The following is a 21128-nucleotide window of genomic DNA, read 5'->3' as shown; positions in this document are numbered from 1 at the left end:
CTATCACTTCCACAGCATGGAAGTTATCAAACAAGGTAACCAATTTAGAATCCATGGGAAAGAAATGCCCTCTGAAGGTATCAGCATTTAAAGACTGCAATCATTGACAGAGAACTAGGGAGTGCTGTTTTCTGGGGTGAAAACAAATAACTGGACACCTACTATCTCTACCTGAATATTTGTCAAATCCTTAGCTTTAATTAGAATAACTCTACACTTCTCTGTCCCAGACCACATCACAAAACCACACAAGACTTTGGTAGTGTTAGTGAGGAATGATTTTCCCATGCAGACCCAACTGAATTCTTTAATCTGGTTGCGTAGTTTTAAATTAGAGACTTGATGCAAGTCTAGATCAAAATACCTGAAGGTCACTACGGGTATGACTACACTATGAAATTAGTTCGATTTTATAGAAGTCAATTTTTAACAATCAATTTTATACAGTCGATTGTGTATGTCCCAATAAGCGCATTAAGTTGAGGGAGTGTGTCCTCAATATCATGGCTAGCATCAATTTATGGAGCGATGCACTGTGCGTAGATATCCCACCATTCCCTCAGTCTCCCCTGCCTATTAGAATTTTGGATTAAACTCCCAATGCCTGATGGGGCAAAAACAATGTCGAGGGTGGTTTTGGGTACATGTCGTCACTCACCCCTCCCTCCCTTCCTCCGTCCATGAAAGCAACAGCAGACAATCATTTTGCGCCTTTTTTTCTGGGTTACCCGTGCAGACACCATACTATGGCAAGCATGGAGCCCACTCAGCTCACCGCTCCTGTTGTGAGCATTGTAAATACCTCGCACATTATCCTGGAGTATGTACAGAACCGGTCTAAGAGATGTCAGCACGAGGACAATTGTGATGAGGACATGGAAACAGATGTTCCTGAAAGCATGGGATGTGGCAATTAGGAAATCATGGTGGCTGTGGGGCTGGTTGATACAGGGGAACGCTGATTCTGGCCCAGCAAACAAGCACAGACTAGTGGGACCGCATAGTGTTGCAGGTATGGGATGATTCACAGCGGCTGCAAAACTTTCGCATGCATAAGGCCACTTTCCTTGAATGTTCTGGGTTGCTTTCCCCCGCCCTGAAGTGCAGGAATACCAAGATGAGAGCTGCCTTGACAGTTGAGAAGTGAATGGCGATAGCACTGTGAAAGCTTGCAACGCCTGACTGCTAATGGTCAGCCGGGAATAAATTTGGAGTGGGCAAGTCTACTGTGGGGCTGTTGTGATCCAAGTAGCCAGTGCAATCACTGATATTCTGCTATCAAGGGTATTCTGCTATCTGGGAAATGTGCAGGTCATACTGGATGGCTTTGCTGCAATGGGGTTCCCTTACTGTGGTGGGGCAATAGACGGAACACATATCCCTATCTTGGCACGGACCACCTTGCCAACCAGTATGTAAACCACAAGGGGTACTTCTCAGTGGTGCTGCAAGCACTGGTGGATCGCAAGGGATGTTTCACCGACATCAACGTGGGATGGCTGGGAAAGGTGCATGATGCTCGCATCTTTAGGAACTCAGGGCTGTTTGAGCAGTTGCAAGAAGGAACTTACTTCCCAGACCAGAAAATTACCATTGGGGATGTTGAAATGCCAATAGTTATCCTTGGGGACCCAGCCTACCCCTTGCTCCCATGGCTCATGAAGCCATACACAGACAGCCTGGACAGTAGTAAGGAGCAGTTCAATTATAGGCTGAGCAAGTGCAGAATGGTGGTAGAACATGCCTTTGGATATTTAAAAGCTCACTGGCACGGTTTGCTGACTAGGTTAGACCTCAGTGCAAACAACATTCCCATTGTTATTGCTGCTTGCTGTGTGCTCCATAATATCTGTGAGAGTAAGGCGGAGATGTTTATGGCGGGCTGGGAGGTTGAGGCAAATTACCTGGTGGCCGATTTTGAGCAGCCAGATACCAGGGTGATTAGAAGAGCACAGCTAGGCGCACTGCACATCAGAGAGGCTTTAAAAACCAGTTTCATGACTGGTCAGGCTACAGTGTGACAGTTCTGTCTGTTACTCCTTCTGCAAACCCACCCCCTTTGTTGATTTTAATTACGTGTAAGCCAACCTCCTCTCCCCCGCCCCCAATCACAGCTGGCAAAGGAAATAAAGTAACTATTGTTTTGAAACCATGCATTCTTTCTTTAATAATTAAAAAAAAAGTGAGATAATTGACAAGGTAGCCCGGATGGTGTGGGGTGAGGGAGGAGGGAAGGACAAGGGCACATTGCTTATTGTAGCCACACTACAAATCAAAACTGTTTGAATGACAATCTTCTGTTACTTGGGCCATTCTCTGCAGTAGGGTGGCTGGGTGCCCGGAGCCTCCCTTTCCCCCTCCCCCCACATTCTTGGGCATCTGGGTAAGGAGAATATGGAACTTGGGGAGGAGGGCAGGCGGTTATACAACGGATGCAGCAGGGGTCTGTGCTCTTGTTGGGTTTCCTGCAGCTCCAACAGATGCTTCACCATGTCCATTTGCTCCCCCATTAGCTTCAGCGTCGCCTCCTGCCTCTGCTCTTCGTGCTCCCTTAGTGCTTTCCTGGCCTCTGCCACTGAATGCCTCCATGCATTAAGCTGTGCCCTATCAGTGCGGGAGAACTGCATGAGCTCAGAAAACGTGTCATCGTTAGTGCATTTTTTTTGCCTTCTAATTTGCGATAACCTCAGGGATGGAGATGATGGGGGAGCGTAGAAAATTTGCAGTGGGGGGAGATAAAAAGGGAGAGTAAAATTTAAGATGATACATTTCTGAGAACAAAAGGGAGACTCTTTCACAGTGAATCAAGCAATTCATAGCAGATAGCACATGTGGTTTAGGTACAAGGTTGCATTTTGCCTTTTATATTGAGCTCCTGCCGGTATGGTGACACATCACACATGGCTGGGCAACAGAATTCGGTTTCTAGGCAGCCATGGTAAGCCTTTGGTACACGGGGTTGGCGTCTTACACCTTTATAACATGTGGGAATGGTTTCAAATTGCAGCAACATCCTTTCCCATAGCAAGCAATGCTGGTTGGGTTTCACATTTAAAAGGAGGAGTTGCGGTTTTTGGGTGGATGTGTAGCACATACCTCCCCCTACCCCACCACCTGGCTATTCTCCGGGATGATCCCTTTTAGCCAAGCACAAACAACCCAGCATGAACGGGGTCCTTTTACTGTTCCCTTACAAAAATTCCCCCATTTCAACCAGGTGACCATGAACGATATCACGCTCCTGAGGCTAACACAGAAAGATAAAGAACAAATGTTGCTTGAATGCGACCAAAACCCAGGACTATTCTCTGCCATGTTTTGTGCTGCAATTATTCCAGACTACTTGCTACTGGCTTGGCTTGGTAAAGTGTCCTACCGTGAAGGACGGAATAAGGCAGCCCTCCCCAGAAAACTTCTGCAAAGGCTTTCAGAGTACCTCCAGGAGAGCTTCGTGGAGATGTCCCTGGAGGATTCCTGCTCCATCCCCAGACATGTTAACAGACTTTTCCAGTAGCTGTACTGGCTGCGAATGCAGCCCAATTCTTCAGGGCAAATCAAAGATTAAACACTATTGCTTTTAAACCCTGTACTGTAGTTACAAATGTGCACTCACCAGAGGTGCCTTCTCCGCCTTCAGGGACAGGGATCCTGCCTTGGGAGGGTATTGGCTCCAGGGTGATGAAAAGGTCCTGGCTACCAGGGAGAATGGATTCACTGCTTGCCTGCTGAGCATTCTCCTCCCCTTCCTCCTCCTCTTCCTCCTCCACAAAATCCTCCTCCATGTTGTATGAGACTCCCTCCTTGCATGTGTCCATGGACAGTGGTGGTGTAGGGTAGTGGTAGGGTCCCCCCTAGAATTCCATGCACCTGACCATTGAAGTAGCATGTATGGGGCTCTGACCCAGAGTGACCGCTTGTCTCCTTTGCCTTTTGGTTGGTTTGCCTGAGCTCCTTGACTTTCATGTGGCTCTGCTGTGTGTCCCTGTTGTAGCCTCTGTCTATCATGCCCTGTGCGATTTTGGCATATATATTAGCATTTCTTCTTTTTGATCGGAGTTCTGCCTGCACAGATTCTTCTCCCCATACAGCAATCAGATCCAGTGTCTCCCATTCGCTCCATGCTGGAGCTCATTTTTGATTCTGGGGGGACTGCATGGTCACCTGTGCTGCTGAGCATGCCATGCTGACTAAACAGGAAATGAAATTAAAAAGTTCCCAGGGCTTTTCCTGTGTACCTGGCTAGTGCATCGGAGTTCAATGTGCTGTCCAGAGCAGTCACATTGGAGCACTCTGGGATAGCTCCCGGAGGCTAATAACATTGAATTTCATGTGCACTACCCCAAATTCAATCCAGCAAGGTCGATTTTAGCTCTACTCCCCTCACTGGGGAGGAGTACAAAAGTCAGTTTTAAGAGCCCTTTAGGTCGACGTAATGGGGTTGGATGTGTAGACACATTCATTTTAAAATTGACCTAATGTGGTTAAATTTGACCTAACCCCATTGTGTAGACCAGGGCTATAGGTGAGGTTTCTATATGACAATAGGCATCATTCTGCAGGATCCCACTGTCACGCTGCCTAGAGTGATTCACAACCATGACTGCCAACCTTACGGGAGACTGTCAAGAAGCAGGACAGAGACCCAAACTGGTTGTGTGTTCTATATTTAGATTTCAGCAACCCATTAGTAAGCATGAACTCCTAAAGCACTATAACATTCTTATCAGGGAGTCACAGATAGCACTTTGGCCATTCCGGTCTTTCTTGCCACCCAGGCAAGCTGGACTTACTTGGTTGCTATACACAAACAGCTACAAAATATCACAATTGCTTCCAGTCCCCAGAGACCATTCAAATTGTACTCAGATCTCACATCAAAGACAATGCTTGTATCCAATACCATAGTAAACTAACTAAGGATTTATTAACTAAGAAAAGAAATGAGAACATTATTACAAAGTTAAAGCAAGCAAACATGCATTCAAATTAATTACAATCTATGGTTTTAAAAGGCAACAGAGTTGTAGTAGTCTGTCAGTTCTGAATGTCTTTTAGGGCTAACCCAGGCTGACCTAGGGACTCTATTCTGTTTGGTAGCTCCAGCTCTGTAAGATGAAAAATCTTTTTGTCAGTTAATTTAGTGTCCTTCTTACAGAATTTATGCAACCTTAATTCTGGCATTTCCTAACTTCTAAGTGCTTGACTTTACAATCTTAACAATGTTCTTTTAATGTAGTCTTTTTAAGTTGTAATATTAATATTGTGATACATCATGGCCAGAGGGCAGCAGGAGAGTGTTAGAAAGGGAGCCTTATTCCCTGTAATGGGAAGAAAGTTTGCTATAAATTAATTAAAGCACCTGAAGGCAATTAAAGCACCTGAAGCCAGTCACATGATAAAAAAAACCCCTGCTTCAATCAGACAAGAGGAGGAGTTGAAGCAGAGTGGATTGGTGCTGGAGCAGAGAGCACTTTAGAGGAGTTGAAGCAGAGTGGATTGGCGCTGGAGCAGAGAGCACTTTGGAGGAGTTGAAGCAGAGTGGATTGGCGCTGGAGCAGAGAGCACTTTGGAGGAGTTGAAGCAGAGTGGATTGGCGCTGGAGCAGAGAGCACTTTGGAGGAGTTGAAGCAGAGTGGATTGGCGCTGGAGCAGAGAGCACTTTGGAGGAGTTGAAGCAGAGTGGATTGGCGCTGGAGCAGAGAGCACTTTGGAGGAGTTGAAGCAGAGTGGATTGGCGCTGGAGCAGAGAGCACTTTGGAGGAGTTGAAGCAGAGTGGATTGGCGCTGGAGCAGAGAGCACTTTGGAGGAGTTGAAGCAGAGTGGATTGGCGCTGGAGCAGAGAGCACTTTGGAGGAGTTGAAGCAGAGTGGATTGGCGCTGGAGCAGAGAGCACTTTGGAGGAGTTGAAGCAGAGTGGATTGGCGCTGGAGCAGAGAGCACTTTGGAGGAGTTGAAGCAGAGTGGATTGGCGCTGGAGCAGAGAGCACTTTGGAGGAGTTGAAGCAGAGTGGATTGGCATTGGAGCAGAGAGCACTTTGGAGGGAAGCAGAGGAGAGTTTGGAGAAGTTTTGTGGTGAGCTAAGAAGAACAAGACCCTAGTTAAAGGGACACCTGGTTTGTGCAGAGGGAGGGCAGGAAGCCTCACAAGCTGAAGGGCAGGAGAAGAAAGTAGCCCAGAGGTAAGAACCGCTAGATCTAGTAGTTTACCGCTATCCCTAGGGCCCCTGGGCTGGGACCTGGAGTAGAGGGTGGGCCTGGATCCCTCCCTTTCCACTCCCCTCCTCTAGGACACCAGTGGGGCAGTTAATATCCCAGTTCAGGGGCAAGAAACAGCGCCCTGAACCCCCCACCCCTCAAGAAGAGAAAGTGTGAGACCCATCATAGTAGTGCCAGCAATTTGCCACAATATACATGGACCAATCTATCGCTAAGCTGGAACCAGATGTGATCTGACAAGTAATGAGATAAAGTGCACAGGTACTGATATTATTTATGATCTTTATCTGTATATGTTATGCATGGTAACAGCTGAGATATATACCTTCTTATCTGAAAAGAGTACTAGTGTAAGTTGCATTAAATAGTTTTATTGATTATTGTCTTGCTGATGGGCAAGGAAGAATAGGCTTTGTGCATTATATTCACCTATCAAATGACAGATAAAGGTAGGAAACAATTAATCATTTGTTATAAGAAAAAATATAGTCAGCCAGTGCAGACAACAGTATTGACTGGAAATAAAGACTATTTTAACTTTATTTCCTGGCAAAATAATTTATTTCAGGCTGGAGTATTCTGCCAATCAGTGATTTTAGTAAAATGTAAATGGATCTATATTTGGTACAGTATTATGAAATATATTTATGCAATTTTTATTGAAGCAGGACTTGCCATAAATGTTAAAAATCATTTCTAATGTGCATCCTTTGTGGATTAAGTTATTCCCATTTTTACAAATGGGGGGATACCTACACAGTTTTGTGAATCCATTGCTGAAATTAGCTATCAGCTCCCATCAGGGGACACCTGATGTTAAAGACTGCTGTGTTTCAAATATCAATAAAAATTCAACCTTTGCTGCAATTTGAAACCATCTGTTGCCATCCAAGTTGGATACTGCATGTGAAGTAAGATAGATTTCTACTTTTCATATTAAGACTTTGGTCTTTATACGGCTGTCACTTACTTCTTGGGCATCTTAGGTTTTCGTATAATTTAAATGAGCTAATACACTGTGCTTTGTCACCCTGTAATCAAGTGTACCTTGTGGACATTTCTGCTGATGAAAGGATGAAAACACCACATCAAAATGGAATTTTCACAAAAAAGTTTAAACTTTTACATATTCCGTTGTAAAAAAGAAAAAAAATTACGAAAAATAGAGGCAATTAAGTTTAAGCACTCCACAGTAAAATACCTGTGTATATATATGAAAATACTTAAACATGAATAGAAGAAAATGAAATGTTCGCAATTGTTCTATTCCTATATTCACCTAATTCCAGGTATAAAAAAAAAGTTGTATTGGAAATTAAATTCATCCAAGAGTCTTAGCTTGAAGTAGCCACTGAACTCAAATGTGGGTGAACAATGACCTTTTGGGAATGCAAAAGCAGCCAAAATGGAAGAAGATTTTGTTTTCCCTATAAAATTTTGTGAAAAAATAACCTTCCTTTGCCTAACTCTTACGCACAAAGGGAAAAAATTCTGAACAGTGAACTGTTACCATGACAAAAAACATTTGTATGTCAAAATGTAAACATTAGTATGCCTTCTTAGTTCCTCAGTACCTAAATATTATGGGCCAGATCCTCAGATGCTGTAAATCAACATAGCTCCATTGAAGCGGATGATTCCCATTGAAATCCTAAATCACTACTGACAATTAATTATATTTTTACACAATTGGCAAATGGCAACCCTTAAATAAAGCTGTGCAATTTGTTTATACTGTGTATGTAGTTAAGAATCCTACATAATACAACGGGGCAACTGCTAATATCAGTAACCACTCTATAAAGAGTTAACTCATGTGCTTGGTCTTATGAGGAGAAGTGCATCCTACTGTGGTCTTAAAAGCTGGACAGACATTGTAAAATTGTAGCTGAGCATAATCTCTCCATTACAGAGGCCACTCAAGACTCTTCACTTAAATTATCCTTTTTGAGAAATGTGCTTCATGCACTATCAGACACCTTTAAATGAAGCCCAAATGCTGCTCTATGGAACAGCCTGTACAATCGATTTTTAGAACAGATACAAGCAGTTGCCCTGATTGAGGAAAACACATGCTTAAATCCAGCCCTATTCATCAAAGTATTTAAGAGTATGCTTATTTACAGTAGGATTTAAACGTGAGCTTTTGTGCTTTCCTAAAAAGGGATTCTATCCTGAATAAAACCAATATATTGGCACTAAAGATTCATATGTCCCTTGATGCTTCAACCACCATTCCAGAGGACATGCGTCCATGCTGATGATGGGATCTGCTTCATAATGATCCAAAGCAGTGAGGGCTGATGCATGTTCATTTCATTCATCCAAGTCAGATGCCACCAGCAGAAGGTTAACTTTCTTTTTTGGTGGTTGGATTCTGTGTTGCTCTTTTAAAACTTCTGAAAGCATGCTCCACTCCTCATCCCTCTCAGATTTTGGAAGCCAATTCAGATTCTTAAATCTTGGGTCAAGTGCTGTAGCTATCTTTAAAAATTTCACATTGGTATCTTCGTGTTTTGTCAAATTTGCAGTGAAAGTGTTCTTAAAAAGAACAACATGTGCTGGGTCATCCAAGATTGCCATAACATGAAACATATGGCAGAATACAGGTAAACCAGAGCAGGAGACATAGAATTCTCCCCCAAGGAGTTCAGTCACAAATGTAATTAACACATTATTTTTTAACAAGCGTCATAAGCATGGAAGCCTATCCTCTGGAACAATGGCTGAATCATGAAGAGACATATGACTCTTTAGCTCATCTGGCACATAAATATCTTGCAACAGTTCCATACGAACTCCTGTTCTCACTTTCAGGTGACATTGTAATTAAGAAGTAGGCAGCATTAACTCACGTAAATGTAAACAAACTTGTTTGTCTTAGTGAGTGGCAGAACATAGAATCATAGAATATCAGGGTTGGAAAGGACGTCATCTAGTCCAATCCCCTGCTCGAAGCAGGACCAATCCACAACTAAATCATCCCAGCCAGGGCTTTGTCAAGCCTGACCTTAAAAACCTCAAAGGAAGGAGATTCCACCACCTCCCTAGGTAATGCATTCCAGTGTTTCACCACCCTCTTAGCGAAAAAGTTTTCCCTAATATCCAACCTAAACCTCCCCCACTGCAACTTGATACCATTACTCCTTGTTCTGTCATCTGCTACCACTGAGAACAGTCTAGATCCATCCTCCTTGGAACCCCCTTTCAGGTAGTTGAAAGCAGCTATCAAATCCCCCCTCATTCTTCTCTTCTGCAGACTAAACAATCCCAGTTCCCTCAGCCTCTCCTCATAAGTCATGTGTTCCAGTCCCCTAATCATTTTTGTTGCCCTCCGCTGGACTCTCTCCAATTTTTCCACATCCTTCTTGTAGTGTGGGGCCCAAAACTGGACACAGTACTCCAGATGAGGCCTCACCAATGTCGAATAGAGGGGAACGATCACGTCCCTCGATCTGCTGGCAATGCCCTTACATATACATCCCAAAATGCCATTGGCCTTCTTGGCAACAAGGGCACACTGACTCATATCCAGCTTCTCGTCCACTGTAACCCCTAGGTCCTTTTCTGCAGAACTGCTGCCGAGCCATTCGGTCCCTAGTCTGTAGCGGTGCATGGGATTCTTCCATCCTAAGTGCAAGACTCTGCACTTGTCCTTGTTGAACCTCATCAAATTTCTTTTGGCCCAATCCTCTAATTTGTCTAGGGCCCTCTGCATCCTATGCCTCCAGCATATCTAACTTTCCTCCCAGTTTAGTGTCATCTGCAAACTTGCTGAGGGTACAATCCACACCATCCTCCAGATCATTTATGAAGATATTGAACAAAACCGGCCCCAGGACTGACCCTTGGGGCACTCCACTTGATACCGGCTGCCAACTAGACATGGAGCATTGATCACTACCTGTTGAGCCCAACAATCTAGCCAACTTTCTATCCACCTTAGAGTCCATTCATCCAGCCCATACTACTTTAACTTGCTGGTAAGAATACTGTGGGAGACAGTGTCAAAAGCTTTGCTAAAGTCAAGGAACAAGACGTCCATTGCTTTCCCCTCATCCACAGAGCCAGTTATCTCGTCATAAAAGGCAATTAGATTAGTCAGGCATGACTTGCCCTTGGTGAATCCATGCTGACTGTTCCTGATCACTTTCCTCTCCAAGTGCTTCAGAATTGATTACTTGAGGACCTGCTCTATGATTTTTCCGGGATGTACAAGATGTAGGACTGAGTGGACTTGTAGACTCTAAAGTTTTATATTGCTTTGTTTCTGAGTGCAGTTATGTAACAAAAAAAAAATACATTTGTAAATTACACTTTCATGATAGAAATTGCACCACAGTACTTGTATAAGGTGAATTGAAAAATACTATCTTTTTCATTTTTACAGTACAAAAATTGTAATAAATATAAAGTGAGCACTGTACACTTTGTATTCTGTGTTGGAATTGAAATAGATATTTGAAAATGTAGAAAAACATCCAAAAATATTTAATACGTTTCAATAGGTATTCTATTGTTTAACAGTGCAATTAATCGTGATTAATTTTTGAGTTAATCACATGCATTAACTATGATTACTCGACAGCCCTATAAATTATACTAACTATTCAAATATTGTGGGAATACTGCAGCTCTGCAAGGATAAAGCCTCCATCAACAGAGATGTTAGCAGCTCTATTAACCTCTTAATTCCTGATACACAATGCACTAGCCCTCCTAGCCACATTCTCAAAAATGCCAGATAGATCGTGCAATTGTGCTGTAGCAAGTACATATGGTTTCACTGCAGTAGTGGTAAATGAGACTTTCCTGGTATACTCTTCACCATGAAATGATTAATACTAGTTTTCTGCTGGAAAACAAACCCTTGTTTAAGACAGCATGCCGTAATCATTTAGCACAGAATGTGTCACTGTAGAAAACCATGTGGTTTTCAAATCGAATCTGGGGGGCAGAGAGGAAAGGTAGAAATTTATTGTTTGGTATTTAGCTTTCCTAAATAAATGGTTGTGTCCAGCCGCCATTTCACACCCCATTTTCAAGCCCATTGGATTCAGATTGCTGATTAAAAATGTGTTAACGTTTAAAATGAATTTTAAACTAAGCTTTAGTCCTGGATTTCAATTAGATATGTCCACTAAAGTAAACTTCAAAATTTTCTCTCTCCTTTCTATAATTCCTACAAAAAGAAAAAAAATATATAAAATTAAACACTGGTATCATAGTTTAGGAATCCAGTGTCCACAATACTGTTCCTAAATCGATGCTACTAATTCTGAAATAGACCTTCCTGTATTCATACATTTTAAAGGTGAGTGGGTGGACTGCAAAATGGGATTATAATAGAAATTGATTTATAATGTTAGTGCCTGATTCTACCACTCATAATCACAATGATTAGCGCCCTCTTCTTGTGAGTAGTCTTATGGAAGCCAATGGGTAGGCAGATCAGAGAGAGGTTATTGTCAGCATATAATTCCACTGCACTTTTTATCCCAGACACAGCTACTATCAGTGTCAAAATACAGGAGAGGGGTTTCCAGACACACCAGAAGAGGTAACACCCAGAAAAGATTGTTCTTGTCAGATTTTGGCATTTTCAATATACTTGAAGAGCATTATGTTCAAAGAAGCAAACTTTGTGGCCTTTATTCACACAGAATTTCAATGGTTTCTGAAGTTCATGCTTCTGTATTCTACAAGTTGTATCACTTAAAGGGTTCAGGCCCAGTGGTAAGGCGGCTTGAACTACTTTTCCATGGTGTTCCCATGACATAAAAAAGTCTGAGTTATGAATTGTGCAACTTTTATAAACACTAAATACATATATAGAAAAAAAAAATAAAATTGTATCTGTGCTTTCCTACTATGTTTTTATTACAACAATTTAAAGAACAATGAACTGACTGACAAAATGTAGTATTTAAATGGACAGCATTTTATTATCTCCTTTACTAGGTAGCACAGTATATTTTGGTCAAAGAAGTCAGCTGCAGAGCTATTTGTTGCACTCTACATTTTGTTTCAACCCATTTCATTTTTTTAAACTAAAAGGTCTCAAAGATTATAAATATTTATCTGTAAATATTCAGTCTGGACCCCCGTCACAAGTTGCTCAAGCATAAATGAGATTGAACAGAAACCACATTGCTTTGATACCTCACCGATCAGTCTGCATTCAGTGTACCATTGTATGCTTGTTGAAAATATATATAAACTTTGAGAGTTTTGGAAAAAGTGAATGGGCTTGAAATAAAATGTAAAGTAAAAAGAAATTGCTCTTCAGCTTACACCCCACGTGACAAAATATAGAGTGATGCCTCCTAGACAGGAAGCAATAAAATTATCCCTGCTGAAATACCACATTTTGTCAGTAAATACCCTGCTGTTAAAAATGTTGCATGAGGACTATGTGCAAAAATGTTCAAAAAACTATGATAAAGTTGTAGTTAGTATACCTGTATAGCTTTCTATTCTTTCCCTATAAATCTAATTTATCATTTTAAATAAGACTAATTTGGTAAGAAAATAACAAAAGTAGTCAGGTTGTTGGATACACTGTGATTTCAAATTACGTGATGAAGGAAGACCGAATAATTGATTGTTACACTAGCATTCCCTTTTATACACAGCACTAGTCTTCCATTTTAAATTGGATCATCTTGGATTTTTGCAAGCCATCTAATATAGTAAGCTCTCTTGAACATCTTGTAATATAACTGTAGAACACAATTAAGATTTTGCTCTATGAATTCTGCACCGTTTCCTTGGTCCAGCCCCATTATTTGTTTACTGAGAAAGATGTCTACTACCTGTGTTTACGTTTCCTGTTTCATTATAGTCTGTCCACTACTTATCTAGGTTAAAGACTTTTCTTAATTTGTGTAGGCTGAAGAAAGTCTTGTATTTTTATTTTTTATTGTTATTCAATGTTAATATAGAGACTTTGCTGTGATTTTGGATGTGTGTCTATTATCCATTATCCTTATTAGAGACAGAACAGGTAGCACTGCCTACACTTGTTTGTCTGACACCCAACTATGAGACCCTATTTGCAGTTGGTCATAACTTTACCAAACTTTTCCACCATGTAACTTTCCATGCTGGGTGTCTGTCTCCAACTGATTTTTATTTTTAATTATTTTATTTCCACAAAAATAGTCCAGCTGTTCCTGAGAATGAGACTAGGGGAAAAGACATTTGTCATAAATATAAAGGGAAGGGTAAACCCCTTTGAAATCCTGCCTGGCCAGGGGAAAGCTCCTCTCACCTGTAAAGGGTTAAGAAGCTAAAGGTAACCTCGCTGGCACCTGACCAAAATGACCAATGAGGAGACAAGATACTTTCAAAAGCTGGGAGGAGGGAGAGAAACAAAGGGTCTGTGTCTGTCTGTATGCTGCTTTTGCCAGGGACAGAACAGGAATGGAGTCTTAGAACTTTTAGTAAGTAATCTAGCTAGGTATGTGTTAGATTATGATTTCTTTAAATGGCTGAGAAAAGAATTGTGCTGAATAGAATAACTACTTCTGTCTGTGTATCTTTTTTGTAACTTAAGGTTTTGCCTAGAGGGGTTCTCTATGTTTTTGAATCTAATTACCCTGTAAGATATCTACCATCCTGATTTTACAGGGGGGATTTCTTTATTTCTATTTACTTCTATTTTTTTATTAAAAGTCTTCTTGTAAAAAACTGAATGCTTTTTCATTGTTCTCAGATCCAAGGGTTTGGGTCTGTGGTCACCTATGCAAATTGGTGAGGCTTTTTATCCAACATTTCCCAGGAAAGGGGGGGTGCAAGTGTTGGGAGGATTGTTCATTGTTCTTAAGATCCAAGGGTCTGGGTCTGTAGTCACCTAGGCAAATTGGTGAGGCTTTTTACCAAACCTTGTCCAGGAAGTGGGGTGCAGGGTTTTAGGAAGTATTTTGGGGGGAAAGACGCGTCCAAACAGCTCTTCCCCAGTAACCAGTATTAGTTTGGTGGTGGTAGCGGCCATTCCAAGGACCACGGGTGGAATACTTTGTACCTTGGGGAAGTTTTGACCTAAGCTGGTAAAGATAAGCTTAGGAGGTTTTTCATGCAGGTCCCCACATCTGTACCCTAGAGTTCAGAGTGGGGGAGGAACCTTGACAACATTATTCTCTCCATGGTAAATTCTTAAAACCGTGTTTTGTTTTGTTTTTTTTTGAGACACTCCACATGCATTTTGCCAGAGAGGTTGCCTTTGCACCAGGACACATTTGAGCCATTTGTTGCTTCCATGAAAGTGTCCCACAATGGCCAAATTATATGGTTTTAAAAATCTCCGTTTGAGATGCTCAGTAGAGACTTGTTAGTCCAGGAGCTAAATTCTCCCAAGATTCCATTTGCACTGAACAGGCTCCTGCCTGGGCTGCACAGGACTTTCCCTGCAATTGATGCTCCTGTCTGTTGTGGGCCACCGTGACACAGGACACATGAACTGAAACTGGGAGATGCTCTGTCTCAAGCTCTCAATGCTCCTGTACAGGCAATGTGAAGGAGCAAACATGAGTTGAATGCATAGGGAATGAGAAGTGGACCTGGAGGCAGATAGGAGGTGTAATGGATTGAGACAAGGAATCTGGTGTGTGGAGGGATACTGTGACATGGGAGATGAAGAGTAGTGGGCAGGAGGCTGAGATCACATGAGGAGTCTGGATCTGGGATGTGAAAGAAAACTGAAGAATGTGAGGTGAAACTGAAGTATCACATCACCTGATGCCAGGCCAGGTAAACATTAAAATAATAGCTTGTTATCTGAGGATTTTTAAAACAGTGTTATAGATGAGTTGGTCCCAGGATATTAGATACAAGATGAGTGAGGTAATATCTTTTATTGGACCAACTTCTGTTGGTGAGTCAGACAAGCTTTTGAGCTTAAAGCTTGTCTCTCTCACCAACAGAAGGTGGTCCAATCAAATATATTACTTCACCCACCTTGTCTCTCTGATAGTTGAGGACTCATTTATGTATGTTAATAGAGGTGGGTTGTGTGACTGTGTCACCGCTATGTGCAGATCTGTTCTAGATATTTCTGTGTAGAGCAATGCAGGAATATCTTTAAAAATATATTCCACTATATTTATCCCTCAGGTCAAGTGAGTTTGTTTCTTGTGACCCAAAACTAGTGTTTTGCTGTAGGAAAGTGATCATGTTTGCAAGAATTTCTTTGTATAGGAAGCAATCATTAGTCTTGGGACTGGACAAGTTTCAACTTCAATGGATGTCTTGGTAGATAAGGTAAATCTTTGTGTCTTTATGTTGAGGAAGTCTACACTTAGTTTATACTGGAATAGTTAGTGCAGTGGCTATGATTTTGCAAGGTGTTTAAACAAGTGTCTATCTTTAAGAACATGACAAGACCCATTGAAGTAAATGTGCTGTGATAGACTGAAGCCAGTTGGGTACAGTAGAAGGCAAATACACTGGCCACTGGATAAGCAGTTTTCTGTTCCCTGACTGACCATAGCAGGGGCTGCTCCAGGCCAGGGTGGACACATAGCTCCAGTTAACCTGAAAAGAGACAGTTGAAGCCATTAGGCTAATGAGAACACCCAAACTCAATTAACCTGCAAAGAGTCAGGTGAGGCTGTTAAGCTAATGTGAACACCTGACTAAGGCCCCTCTGATACTATAAAAGGGCTCACTCCAGTCAGCCAAAGGGGAGCGGAAGTGGGGCTGAAGGGTGGAGTAATGAAGACACCCTCAAGCCACTGGAAAGGTAGCCCTAAGGCATGGGTGAAGAAGGCGTTGAGAGAAGCGCGAGAGCTTTGGGGAAGTGGCCCAGGGAAATGTAGCAACTCTAGTAGTGAAAGGTTGGCTGTCAACAGCTGCTGCCATTAGGGTCCCTGAGCCAGAACCCAGAGTAGAGGGTGAGCCCAGGTTCTCCCCAACCCGCCAGTACAGAAACACCTCCTGGGAAGGGAAAACAGGCCCCTCTCAGGACAGGAGGCTAAACTGTTCTGGAATAAGCCTGTAGGGACAACAGACTGTAGGAGTTCTCTCACCAACCTTCTTGCTGGCTTATGATGAAAAGGGCTCAGTGAACTGTACCCTGGCCCCAGAGAGAGAAGGGCTACTTGGAGGGTCACAGTGAGTCTCTGAGGCTAGCATAAACCACCTGGAAGCGTGGGACCCATGCGGACAAGGTTGGAGCTCTGCCACAGTACTTAAAAAGGTACATACACGCTTAATTACCTTGCAGAATGGGGACAGACTATTAAGAAATATTGTGCAGCATATACAAAAATCCAAAATTTATTTAAACTTTGGAATATTCTACACACAAACTTTTAAAATGAAGAAAAATATTTTAAACCTATAAGTAGTACCACTGAGGCTTAAGATTTTGATCTTGTTTGAAATTCAGTTGACATCTGTGGTGCTGCCAGCATATCCAAATTTGGAAATCCAAGCAAGAAAATAAAATAACCACATCGTACAATATCCATCAAAACACTGGCAGTGGTGAGATGAAAAAGCAATCAGTGAGGGAAAAAATGATGAAATCATATTACATTTTAATATGCCTATCAAGTTGACATTTATGCTAACTAGATAGGAAAAAGTGTCAAGATTTTGTTTGAAAAATTCTTTTTTACCATAAGTAGCATTAGTTCTGTCATCAAGGATTCAAGGACGCTTTACAAAATTTAAATAAAGACTATAAAGAAAACCCATCCACAATAAAAATAATTATTTAGTGACTAGATTTAGTAGATACACGTGTTTTGAATCAATTTTACTTCCTGACTGGATTGTTTAAAATGTGCTACCCAGAGGTAATGCTCTACATTACCATCCAACTTCCACAGATTATTCAAATAATAAAACTTTTGGCCCCTGAAGATGCCTAGACATCTCTTGAATAAATTCTTTTATCTGCAAAAATGGAAAAATGTAGGCAGCCAAAATATTTCAATAAGCACCTAACAGTTTCATTTCAAATAGAGTTTCATTTCAAAGGCATCGTTTGATGCCTTAACCTAGGGCACTTATAAAATAGTTTTTAGTAGTTCAAGATAAGCTCTGATGTGTCTCTGGAGTGGAAAGAGGACAGTAAAGATGGATTCACAAGAAAGAGAGAGATGTCTGGGTGGCTTAAGTTCTGTACCCCTCCTCCTAGAACATGTAGGTTTGGTGACTGGTAAATAAAAAGGTGCTTAATGGTTATAAATAATGTAAACTCCTGGGGATAGGGGGTCTCACTTCTTTTAAGTCTTGAAGTGAGGATAATTTGCAGTGGCATCCGGCAAAATCAAAGGAAAATGGAGGGGAAGAGATGAAATGCCTTGGAGAACAGATTACCAGAATTAAACTTGTTTGTCATCCAAGTGAGACAATAAAGGCCTGTTTGGGAAACATAGGCCTCATGCTAGGTTAGGTTTTTTTACACCCACAGTGCCTTGCAAGCAACAAAGGATCATGCTCAGTAGTCCTATCAGTAACTCAATGCTGCTTTCTCACAACCTTCATTTGTTCCTGCAGATTCAAGTGCTAGGTCAAATGATTCACCACAGTGAGTGGGGTGGATTAAATAGATGCATTTACAGAGGATGAGTGAATGTAAATAAAGAGCTGGGGGACAAGAAACAGGAGGAGCAGCCAGTGAAAATGGGAAGAGAAATTATGATGATCAGTTGGAGAGGAAGAGGAGAAAGAAGAACAGTTTGGGCGAATGGCAAAGGAGAATGGCATTCTCTTATAAAAAATATAATACATGCTGTGTGAAAACATGGTATTATACTATATTATAAAAACTGCATGTCACTAGTAGTGCTTATAAGAACCTGTAATTCAATTTGGAAGTACTGGTGACATTAACAAATCACTTGAGCTGAGCTCTTAAGGTTTATTATGTCGCCATTTCTCCTTAGGGAAATTACTTATACTGTATGTGCAGTTTGGTATACATAATTCTTTATATTTATCAAATTACATGGCATTCTATAGTAGGCTGCATAATTTAAAGTAATGCATTAAGTACTCTTGGCACATACATTGTTTTAAGAAAATGTGCACAGGACAACGTGCTTTATTACAACTTTTCATAATTGCCATCCTCTAAGGATTCTTAACGTGCTTTTATAATCCATTTTATGAGAAGATAATGTAATAAATGTAACTAAATCTAGCAATCATTTTCTGTAATAAGTATTTATGATGCAATTGTGAATGGAAACTTACTTTATGATACCCCAATAATTTTAAAGACTATATGCCTATGAGTAAGTGCATTTGATATAATTGCTAAATTCACTAGCACTCTTTGGTTCCTTTGCACCATTCCAGTGATGCAATAGAGCCGTAAACCTGGCTTATATGGCTGGTTAAGCCAGGTTTACAGCTGCTTTGCATCATTAGAGTAGCACAAAGCAGATGGAGCATACTACTGAAATTATCTGATATGTTTTCATGACTGAAATATATCCTATATTACCTTTGCAGAACTACCTATGTTGCTGGTTAACATTTAGGTGCTGTCAAGGTTCCACCCCCACTCTGAACTCTAGGGTACAGATGTGGGGACCTGCATTAAAAACCTCCTAAGCTTATCTTTACCAGCTTAGGTCAAAACTTCCCCAAGGTACGAAATATTCCACCCTTTGTCCTTGGATTGGCCACTACCACCACCAAACCAATACTGGTTATTGGGGAAGAGCTGTTTGGACGCGTCTTTCCCCCCAAATACTTCCCAAAACCTTGCACCCCACTTCCTGGACAAGGTTTGGTGAAAAGCCTCACCAATTTGCCTAGGTGACTACAGACCCAGACCCTTGGATCTTAAGAACAATGAACAATCCTCCCAACACTTGCACCCCCCTTTCCTGGGAAATGTTGGATAAAAAGCCTCACCAATTTGCATAGGTGACCACAGACCCAAACCCTTGGATCTGAGAACAATGAAAAAGCATTCAGTTTTCTTACAAGAAGACTTAATAAAAATAGAAGTAAATAGAAATAAAGAAATCCCCCCTGCAAAATCAGGATGGTAGATATCTTGCAGGGTAATTAGATTCAAAAATATAGAGAACCCCTCTAGGCAAAACCTTAAGTTACAAAAGGATACACAGACAGAAATAGTTATTCTATTCAACACAATTCTTTTCTCAGCCATTTAAAGAAATCATAATCTAACACATACCTAGCTAGATTACTTACTAAAAGTTCTAAGACTCCATTCCTGGTCTATCCCCAGCAGAATCCAGCATAACACAGACACACAGACCCTTTGTTTCTCTCCCTCCTCCCAGCTTTTGAAAGTATCTTGTCTCCTCATTGGTCATTTTGGTCAGGTGCCAGTGAGGTTACCTTTAGCTTCTTAACCCTTTACAGGTGAGAGGAGCTTCCACTGGACAGGAGGGATTTCAAAGGGGTTTACCCTTCCCTTTATATTTATGACAGGTGCATACTGCTGGTACTTGGTTTGAGATGAAGATAAAGGGAAGGCTAATATAAAGCCAAGTTCAGGGTCTGAACCCTGTAATCATTTTACCTGTGGAATCCCCATTGGGTTCAGTGGAAGTTTACTTGTAGACAGGGCATATGACCCAGTTTATTACAGGATTGGCTACAAGTGTTGTCTTTGTGTAAGTGACCATTCCTTTGAGATTCGGAGTAACCTTAATATCATTGTGATTTTTTTTCGTGTAAGGGACCATCTATCACAAAAGCCAGCGTGCCTGGGTGGCAAGATGGACCAGAGTACCCAAGGAGACTATGACTCCATGTTAAGGCAGTTATCTTGCTTCAGGAGTTAACACTTGATTGGTTGGTTGGTGAAATCTAAGTATAGATCTCACAACTTATTTGCAGTCTGTGCCCTGCATCTTAACAGTCTGCCCTGAGGTTGGTACTCACACTCTTGGTCCACTGCAGCTAACTTAACAGTCCTTTTCATCTAACCATGCTTTTTGGACAGCATCTGCAAGAAAAGGAAAATACTACATTGAAATGTCACCAACATACTTATATATAACATTCACACCAGTTACAATAATTTTGTCCATCATTGCAGTATTTTTAAAAATTATCTTTCTCAACCCCATAATTACCTTTTATAGGCCAGATATAACAAGAAAATTCAAAACCCATAATATTAATGTGAAAACTTTAACTCCATTGAAAATCTTTTCTGGGAATAAGAACAGGAGTATTTGTGGCACCTTAGACTAACAAATTTATTTAAGCATAAGCTGGGAATGAGCACTATTCATGGAAGAATGTTTTTATAGAATTCATATCTTTCCAAGCCTTTGTTACAGTAGACAATCAGCGACTTTGGTCCCACTTCATAAAAACATAATGTACCATTTAAATTGTTTTTTTGCATACCACTTTTAAGCTAAGACATTGGTTCTGCACTTCTTTTCTGTGTATACCTCTGTCTTTTTTTTTATTTTTAATGCATTCAGCAAATGTAGAAGTGACAATCATTGACTAACATGAGGGGAAAAAAGTATTCATCTTTTAAAAACGGTACATTCTGTTCTACATGAAAAATATACATTTACACTATAAAGAAGTCAAAAGTTCTCCCTGACCTTATGTGCCAATTTGTTGCAAATTTTGCTACATTACTTAGTTTGAAATTCTGAAATAATAAGAATTACTGTAACTCAGTTGTCAAATAGCATGTACATTTATGGAAGTGTAATATACTGTATGTCTAAAATGTTAAGCATGCTTCAAGTATATCAAACAACCCTTGTATTTAAAGTATTTCTTTAAAAGTTTATTAAATGTGTAATTATTCAAGTTACACTTTTGGTAAATAAGTGGATATGCAGTTCAGTCACTCTTTACCAATTCCACTGCTTCAAGGGAAATTTCTCTTCCTTGTCTTTCAGCTCCAAAGAGTTCATGCATCCTTCACTGCACAAGCATCTTT

Source organism: Eretmochelys imbricata, chromosome 1, assembly GCF_965152235.1.
Source record: "Eretmochelys imbricata isolate rEreImb1 chromosome 1, rEreImb1.hap1, whole genome shotgun sequence".
In the NCBI taxonomy this organism is placed as follows: Eukaryota; Metazoa; Chordata; order Testudines; family Cheloniidae; genus Eretmochelys; species Eretmochelys imbricata.
Note: the sequence above shows the minus strand (reverse complement) of the source record.